Source organism: Pipistrellus hanaki (assembly GCF_964339955.1).
Source record: "Pipistrellus hanaki genome assembly, chromosome: 5".
Lineage (NCBI taxonomy): Eukaryota > Metazoa > Chordata > Mammalia > Chiroptera > Vespertilionidae > Pipistrellus > Pipistrellus hanaki.
This window is the reverse complement of record NC_140507.1, coordinates 75438193-75447992: the sequence shown is the minus strand read 5'-3', so window position 1 is coordinate 75447992 and position 9800 is coordinate 75438193. Positions and strand designations below refer to the sequence as shown.

Below are 9800 nucleotides of genomic sequence, written 5' to 3'. Positions count from 1 at the left end.
AATTGCACTTGACAAAAAGCTGTTCCTAAAGTGTTAATTAAAATTTTTAATGTTAGTTCATCTCAGAATAAAATCTCACAACAGGAAATGAACCTAAAGTAGTCATAGTATAGTGCAAAAATTAAAATTTAAAAGCTATCAAGACTACATAGTAAAATTTTCAAAAGCCCCCTAATATTTAAAACAAAAAGGGGGGGAAGTAGAAGAATACCATGTAAGGAAAAATATCCTGAAAGTAAATTACATCTAGAAAATTTGTACTTTAGAAAATTAATTGCAATGTCTTAAACTATATACTATAGGACTGTTCCAGTCTATTTATTCCAGAGGTAAAGCCCAGTACCCACTTTGTCTCATTTCCTTCTCATCATACCAGAACTCTCTGGAACACAAAGACCTTCTCTGAAGGGTATTACTGAAACTTTCTCTTCTCCAAGGTCTGTCCCTGGAAAGCTCAGTTGAGCTTTTATTTGGCTGGGACCAGAGAATTAAGGAAAGTGGCAAAAGGTACATATTGAAAGTTTCAAGCATCTCAAGGGTCAAATTCTCAGAGCTCCTCATTAAGTTAATTATGCTAACGTCTTTTCACTCTCCAAACAATTCAGATCCCATGGAGTGCAAAGATAAAATAATGGAAAAGTTTTTCTCTGATGCTGTGTGGTTATAAACATCACAGGTGGGAGATAAATTTATTTCTTCCACGGAGAAACACATCTTCCTTTGATTTGACTTAAAAGTGACAAGGTCAAACATCTATGTAAATTTAAAGCCCTTAAGAGGCAGAGCATTCCAAAGCACACTTTCTTACTGGACTAGTATCTATCTGCAGTGATTAAAGTACAATTCACATGAGAGGGAGAGAAACTTAGTTGAAAGTATTCTAGGCTAAGAGAGTGTCTACAGCTCTGGCTCAAAAAGGCATAAGCTTTGAAAAGACATTTCTCTTCAGTGCCTCTATCCCTAAAGTATCTACAATGTGCTTTGGAGAAAGTTAGATTTATAGAAAGAAATATCAAGAACCAAGGGAATCCCAAGAAATCAGAAACACCAATCAGAAAGGATATATGCAGCTCTATGTTCATAGCAGCACAAGTCACCATAACTAAGATTTGGAAACAGCCTAAGTGCCCATCAGCAGATGAGTGGATGAAAACACGGTGGTACATCTACACAATGGAATACTATGCTGCTGTAAAAAAGAAATAACTTTTATCATTTGCAACAGCATGGATGGACTTGGAGAGCATTATGCTAAGTGAAATAAGTCAGTTGGAGAAAGATAAAAAACACATTATCTCACTCATTTGTAGAATATAATGAACAACATAAACTGAAGAACAAAAATAGATCCAGAGGCATAGAAGGATCGGACAGACCTTCAAACCTCAGAGGAAAGGCAGGAGGGTGGGGGTGGACGGTAATAGATCAAGCAAAGGGCTTATATCCATGCATGTTGACATGATCAATAGATACAGACAATAAGGGGGTGGGGGCAAGTGCTGGGGGGCCAGAATGGTTAGGGAGAGTTTGATGGAGGAAAAAGGAGACATATGTAAAACTTTCAACAATAAAATTTTAAAATAAATAATATAAAATTAAAAAGTAAAAATATAAAAGTGACAAGGTGTCTCATCAGACATATTTAAATGCCTCAGGAATGAAAGTCAGAAACCAACTTCCTATCATATTCTTCCATTGAAAACCCTTTGAGGGTCCATGGATCACTTGGTGTCCATAGAGTCACCAAGGCAAAGAGGTCCTTTCAAGAAAGAAGCAGAGCTGTTAAATAGTTTGGTTCTGTTGAAAGGACCAATCAAATGTGGGCGCTGATTTTCACAGCCACTTGTTATGTGTGCACCTCTTCCTGGCTCTGATTCTCTGGGCTGCAGAGCCTGGCATGGGATTGAGATCCCCATGATCCTCAGCAGGAACCTTTGCATCTGAGATATCCCTCCAGAACCTCAGCCTCTGCTCATGAGTCTGAGGACAGCCATTTTTGTGTCTCCATACTTTTTTATAGTCTGGATGTAGCTTGTTCCGTAAATCCTTGGTTATAAGACTTCTGTACAGCTAGTTTTCTGTTGGTTATTCAGGTTGATTGTTCTGTATTTTAGAAGTAATTCTAGTTTGGTCCTTGGAGGAGGTGAGTGTGCTTTGCACCTACTCTGCTGCCATCTTGAACTGATCACATTTTCATGTGCCTCTTGTCCACCTCTATGACATTTTTAGAAAAATGTCTATTCAATTCTCGACCCATTTTTAAGTTAGATCATTTGGCTTGTACTATCAAGTTGTATTATTTTTGACATACTTTGGATATTAATCTTTCATAAGATATATGATTTGCAAATATTTTCTCCATTTCTGAAGTTTGCTTATTAATTCAGTTGATGGTTTCCATTGCTATACAAAGCTTTTTGATTGGATGTGCTCCAATTTATTTATATTTGATTATAATTTTTTGCTTGAATCAATTTTTTTGTATAAGTTTTTGGGAGAACCTCTCCCATGATTTTTATTAGTCTGTTATAGGGGAAGAAGGTTAATGAGGTACACCTATAAGAGGAGGATCAGTGGGACAATCTATAGCTTCTGCTTCTGTAGGTCGTCTTAAGGTCACAACTAATACCCAAACGTGAATTATATTTTCTTAAAATCAAAACCATTTCTGGATGAACACTGATCTACCATGACCGAGAAGATTAAAAAATGGAAAATTCAGATAAAAATGTAGTGAAGGGAAGACCCTGGATTTCCTCAGGTTCAGACAGAATGAACCTAAAGCAGCAACCTCTAGTCAATAGAGCCTTTACATGGAGAAGAAGTCTTTAAGGCTCACAATAGAAGCAATAATTTCATTTGCTGTAGAAAATAACAAAAAAGTTATAATGACCTCAATGATATGATGTCCATCTAGGTATCTAACCTATTTCTAGTCACTCAGCCACAGTTCCATATATCTTGCTTATTGTCAGACTCTTGAATGTCTCTTGAATGTCACCTAAAATATTCTCCAGTAAAATTTCTTCTCCTTTTTACTCAGTATGCAAGCATATTCTCTTATTAGCAGTTTTTCATGAGTACTAAGTATTGGGAAGATGTGGGAAAATATGAAACCTTCATGAATTCATCAGGAGAATTTGAACTGGTATAGCCGCTTTAAAAGGTACCATGGCAGTGTCATAAAAAGTTAAACATATATTAACAATATGACCCAGTAATTGTACTACCTAAGACAAATGAAAATGTGAATTAGCACAATGTTCACAGCAGAATTATTAATATCTCCAAATTGGAAATATCTAAATGTTCATCAACTGTAACTATAAGTGGCCTGCAGAAGTGGATAAGCAAAATGTGGTGTAAACATACAATAGAAATCTATCCTATATAATAAAGAGAGAGTATGCAATTTGACCATCACTCCAAGACACAAGATGGCCACCCCATGTGGACACAAGATGTCTAGCAAGGGAGGGAAGTTGTGAGTGATCAGGCCTGCAGGTAAAGGCAGTTGTGAGGGAGCCGGCCTAAAAGGGAAGGCAGTTGAGGGTGAACAGTTCTGCAGGAAGGACAGTTGGTGGGGGACACAGGACTACAGGGGAGGGCAGTTGCGGGGGACCAGCCCTGCAAGGGAGGGCAGTTGGGGGGAACAAGGCCTGTAGAGGAGGAAAGTTGGGGCCAATCAGGCCAGCAGGAGAGCAGTTAGGCATTGATCAGGCTGATAGGGGAGTGGTTTGGGGGTGATCAGACTGGCAGGCAGAAATGGTTCAGGGAAATCAGGCAGGCAGGTAGGTCAGTGGTTGGGAGCTAGCAGTTCTGAGTTGTGAGAGGGGTGTCTGAGTGGCCCTTGAGGCCTAATCCTGGTGGGATCAGGCCTAAATGAGCATTCAGTCATCCCTTGAGGGTCCCAGATTGGATTGGATGCAGGCTGCACTGAGGGACACACACATACTCACACACACTGTGCACAAATTTCATGCACTGGGTCTTCTAGTTCTGCAATAAAAGAAATAAAATATTGACACATACTTTTACATGAATGACCCAAAAAATGCACCAAATATAAGACAGATAGAAAAGGCCACATATTTTATGATTCAATTTATATAAAATATGTAGAAAACACAAATGTATTAAGACAGAAAGTAATCAGGGGTTTCCAAGACTAAAGTGGAATTTGTAATTAACTTTAAATGGGTAAAAAGGTATTTTTAAGATGATAAATTATCATAAATTGGATTTTGTTAATGATTACATAGCTCTACTATAAATTTACTAAGATAATTTAACTTACTACATCAATTGAAAAAATTTATGTGTGTAAACTATATCTCAATAAAATATTAAATCAATTTTCAAGAGTTTTTTCTAGAATTACTCAATGTGAGTTAAAAACTTTTGTTTGAACAGGACCTGCTACACACCAACTTTCTGATGCTTACCACTCCATAGTGCAATGATGTGTAACTCTCTGGTTCCTTCCTCAATTTGTAGAATACACAGTAAATACACATTGGGTTAAATTAAATCAAGATAAATTTAAGTCTCACCAAGTAAGTCTTCCTCCATAACAAATTATGGCTTTTAAGTAATTTTTTAATTCTTCCTATACCCCAAACAATTGGTTTCTATTTTTTCTCCAAAGTTCCTAATTCCTTTTATGATATTACCTTAATTGGTCACATTCTTAGCCCCTGTGTTGATTTCTGTTCACATAGAAGCAGATGGTGAGCCAAGAATTTATGTGCAAACACTTTATTGAAAGGAGCCATGGACATGGATGGGAGAGGGGGGAACTGATACACAAAAGAAAATATATTGAATGAAGCTTGCATTATGGCACCTACCACTGTAAATAAACAGAGATTTCATCTCCCCGGGAAATTCCATTAAATGGTAAACAAACAAACAAACAAACAAACAAACAAAAACCCTCAGCATTATTCCAGATAAAGGATGAAAGACATGCTGTACTCTACACCTCTCCATCAAGAGCTTTCTCTGGTGGGACATAATGCCCTGTCACTTCTGCTACCACACATTGGGCAAAGGAGGGTCCAGCTGGTATGGATTTTGCCAGTCATCAGTGGAAATGGTGAGAGGATCTCAGGGAATGGGGGGGTGGGGTGGGGAGAGAATGCTGGCAGCATGTACTACTCCATGCTTCCTTGCAGACTCAATTCTTTTAACATTCTTCCCCTAAAGAATTAAGTTCCAAACATGTTCCACATATGTGTAACTATTCTTCCTGAGACACTCCTACATAGTTCCATAATAAAATGAGATCACATGAGAAAACAATTCTTTTTGTATTGTACTCATTATAACATGGTTGGGTCTCAGAGGTCTATCTCAAAACTGAAATAATGGGAAATATAAATCAAATAAAATAGAAGTCCTAACCAGTTTTGCTCAATGGATAGAGTGTTGGCTTGCAGACTGAAGGGTATCAGGTTCAATTCCAGTCAAGGACATGTACCTCGGTTATGGGCACATCCCTAGTAGGAGGTGTGCAGGGGACAGCTGATCAATTATTTTCTCTCACTGATGTTTCTCTCTGTCCTTCTTCCTTTCTTTCTGTAAAAAAAATCACTAAAATATATATTTTTCAAAAAAGAAATGAAGGAAGATGGATAGAACAAATAATAATAAAGAATGATACTTTTCTGTTTTCTAGGTGGTAAATTCTTATAGGGCATCTGATGAAATCATCATTCAAATCTAAATTTCCACTCTGAACTTAAAAACCACATCACAGTTCCTATCTAAGGAAGGATCCTAAAGTCAGCTTGCCAGGCTGTAGTCCAACTTCATTGCAGTCTCTTCTTTTGAAAAGTGAAGTGAATGAGTGAAAATATCTAAAAGAAATGCTGTTGAGATGAAATTAAGGCATCCATTTGAAGAAACAAGTAGAGTCCTGATGTCATAAGCATGTTGTCCTGATTACTGTATGATTTTCATAAAATTTGATCTGGAAAAATAAGCATACAATTCAATTAAGGTGAAGATCAGAAGCATATGAGGATGACTTTTTGGAAAAGAAGTCAACACTTGATAGTGCTTTAAATTTAAACTTAGAATTATTTTTAAAAAATATTTTTTATTGATTTCAGAGAGTAGAAGGGTGAGGGAGAGAGAGATGGAAACATCAATGATGAGAGAAAATTATTTATTGGTTGCCTACTGCATGTCCCCACTGGGATCAAGTCATGGGCATATGCCCTTGAAAGAGAATCAAACCTGGGTTCCTTCATTCTGCAGGCCAATGCTCTATCCACGAAGTTAAACCAGCTAGGACATAAATTTAGAATTCTTAAGAAGAGCTGTAAAAATGTTGATGAAACATGAAACATTGTAGAAAGCATATAGGAAAGAAAAGTAAAAAAGGAATTTTTGAGGGAGTAGCTAAGAAGAAAATAATACAAATGCAAATAAAAGCAAATCATCCATTCTTTGGAATTAGCAGAAATCAAGCTTGTCTTTGAGGTGTGAAAAAGAACCAGATATTTCAATTTGCAGCATTTACCTTTGGGCACACAGTGTACCCTTAATTCTCAGGCCAGAGATCTATCACAGACAATGTGCTGCTAGGTTGAGGAGCCTTCTCAGGGTCCCTTTCACATCCTTGTTCCTCAGGCTGTAGATGAAGGGGTTCAGCATGGGGGTGACCACAGTGTATATTACTGAGGCAACTGAATTTTATAAGGAAGAATGGGTCAGAGCAGAACTGAGGTATACCCCCAGGCCTGTCCCATAGAACAAGGAGACCACGGAGAGGTGAGACCCACAGGTGGAAAATGCTTTATATTTCCCTCCTGCAGAGGACATTCTCATTAAAGAGGAGACAATCCTAGAGTAAGAAAACAGAATTCCTGTGAGAGGAAGCACGCCCATAAGGGCAGCAGACATATACAAGACGACGTTATTGATGAGGGTGTCAGAGCAGGCCACCTTGAGAATCTGAGCCAATTCACAGAAGAAATGTGGGATTTCAGTGCCTACACAGAAGGTCAGCTGCCTCACAAGAAGAGTATGAAGCAGAGAGACCCAGAAAATGATGAACCAAGACATCAGAACCAAAAAGCCACAGAAGCGGGGGTTCATGATGACTGTGTAGTACAGGGGGTGGCAGATGGCCACATACCGGTCATAGGCCATCACAGTCAGTAGTAAGATGTCCATTCCACCAAAATCATAAAAAAATACAACTGAATGAGGCACCCAATGTAGGAGATGGTTTTCCTTTGTGTCTGGATATTTACCAGCATCTTTGGGACCGTGGTAGAGGTGAAACAGATGTCAACACAGGACAGGTTGGCAAGAAAGAAATACATTGGGGTGTGAAGGTGGGAGTCAGAGCTGATGGCCACAATGATGAGCAGGTTTCCAAGCACAGTGAACAGGTACATGGACAGGAACACTCCACAGAGGAGGGGCTGCAGTTTAGGATCATCTGAGAGACCCAGGAGCAGGAACTGTGATGCTTCTGTGTGGTTTTCTGCTTCCATGAAGCTGGCTTTTCTTATGAAGAAGGAGGCAAAAGCAACATTCAATAAAAGCATCCAAGGGAGTCATCAACTTTTGATTTCACCTTTGTGTGGACATCCTTCATGATCTGGTAGTCATTCTAATGACAATGATTCACTCATTTAAATGGTAACCCAATCTTATTTTAAATTGTAGTAATTATTCAGACTTTCTTTAAGTCAACAGAAACTTTCTCTTTTTATGCTCTATAGACTGGTTCTAATTCACTTCTCTGAATTTATGGACATTCACCAATTTCTTCATTTATATGAACCTTTCAAATATATAAAGACACTTAAGTGTCTTTTCTTTGATAATCTCCATGTTTGTTTTATTTCATAATGGTAATTAAAACATGTCTTTTCAACTCAAACATCTTTATTTCTGTGTGACCTGATGCTTCATATTGATGTCACAGTTAACTCTCCTTGTGCCTTACTGCATTTGTTTTTAAAAATATGGTTATTGCTCTTTCCACTTTGTGTGGTTCAAAAATACCTGTAATTTTAGTAAGTTCTCACTAAATAGAGTAATTGTTATCATTTTAATTTATTCTTTCATTATAATTGTTTTTGATATGTAACTCTTTCTAAATCCAGTATAGAGCTGTGATTTAGAAAATTGGATTTTGAGTCAGATTTCCTGGAATAGAATTTAGTCTACCATGTTACATATGTGTGAACTTGACAAAGTTATTTAATCCCACTTACCTGTATATACCTCACTTACACCAGTGGAGTAGTGAATATTCCCTGTAATGTAAGATGGATGAGTAATGAAATGAGATGATGTGTATAATTTTTCTAGTGTAGTTTCTGTGACATAAAGTTGACATGTGACTAAAGGGAATTTCTGTTCTTAACATCACAATGAATCTGTCTTGCATGGTTATCATTATTAATATTTCTCTCAAACTTTGGCAGTCATCATCATAAACTGAATTGGTTTGTTACCTTTATTATTTATTGCCATGTAGCGCTTCTAATTAATGAAGATCCTTATGTCTTCCTCTTTCAGAGACTTCATGCCAAGTAGAATATTCCAAGAAGAAGAAGATACACATAGACCTCATTGATAATAGGGGAGAACAAAAGCATACTACCATTTTAATAAAATAGAAAGCATGTGTGAGGGCATGTATGCATGTTTAAATGCTCTCAAGTGAAGATGTGTTGCATTATAATTAGTGGTATAAGCATAAAAAATAAGCTTCATTTAAAATTATTCAAAGTGTCTATAAATGAAATTATCCTAAACATTGAAAGGCATATTTAAGATTTGAAAATAAAAGGCAACTAGTGTAATGGGAGAAGATATTTGCAAATAATACCTGTGATAAAGGGGCTAATATCCAAAGTATATAAGAACTCATACAACTGAACAACAACAACAACAGGAAACAAATAGTTTAATTAAAAAATGTGCTGAGGACCTAAACAGATACTTTTCCCAGGAAGACTTACTGATAGCCAACAGCTATATGAAACAATGCTCAACTGCATTAGCTATAGGGGACATGCAAATAAAGTCCACAAGGAGATATCACCTCATGCCTGTTAGAATGGCTATTATCAATCAGTCAAAAAATAAGTTTTTGAGATGATGTGGAGAAAAGTGAAGATTTGTGGGAATAAAAATTGGTGCAGCCTTTATGTAAAATATTATTGAGGTTTATAAAAATATAAATAATAGATTACCTTATCACCAGAAATTCCTTTTCAGAGTATCCAACTGAAAAATGTGAAAACACTTATTGATAAAGAAATATGTATGTACCTAAATGCTTATAGCAGCATTATTCACAATAAGCAAGACATGATAACAACCTTGGTGCCCTTTGACAGATGATTGGGTAATGAAGATGTGGTGCATACACTACTCAAACATTAAAATGTGAAATACTGTCATTTGTGCCAACATGGATGGATCTTGAGAGTATCATGCTAAGTGAAATAAGTCAGATGGAAATTGATAAGAACTATGTGACTTGACTCATATGTTGGATATAAACCAGAAAACCATAAATGAACAAATAAATCAAACCCATATAAATAGATAGCAGTAGAGTGGTTACCAGATGAGGAGGAGATTGGCAGGAAAATAAAGGAAATAAAATGGAGTGAAATATTTGGTGATGGATGGAAACTAGACATTGAGTAGTGAGCACACAATATAATATACAGATGACATATAATAAGTTTTACACCTAAAATTTATGCATTGTTATTAACCAATATTATCTCCCAATATTTTTAATTCAAAAAGAAAAT

The 9800-nt window shown here is 36.8% G+C and overlaps 1 pseudogene across 1 annotated transcript; it reads right to left on the bottom strand.

The window, feature by feature from the left end:
• Window positions 1-6573: 6573 nt before the first annotated feature.
• Window positions 6574-7511, bottom strand: LOC311623535 (olfactory receptor 7D4-like; annotated as a pseudogene). The gene has a single exon. The product of its transcript is annotated as an olfactory receptor 7D4-like (transcript).
• Between the last annotated feature and the right edge of the window lie 2289 nt (window positions 7512-9800).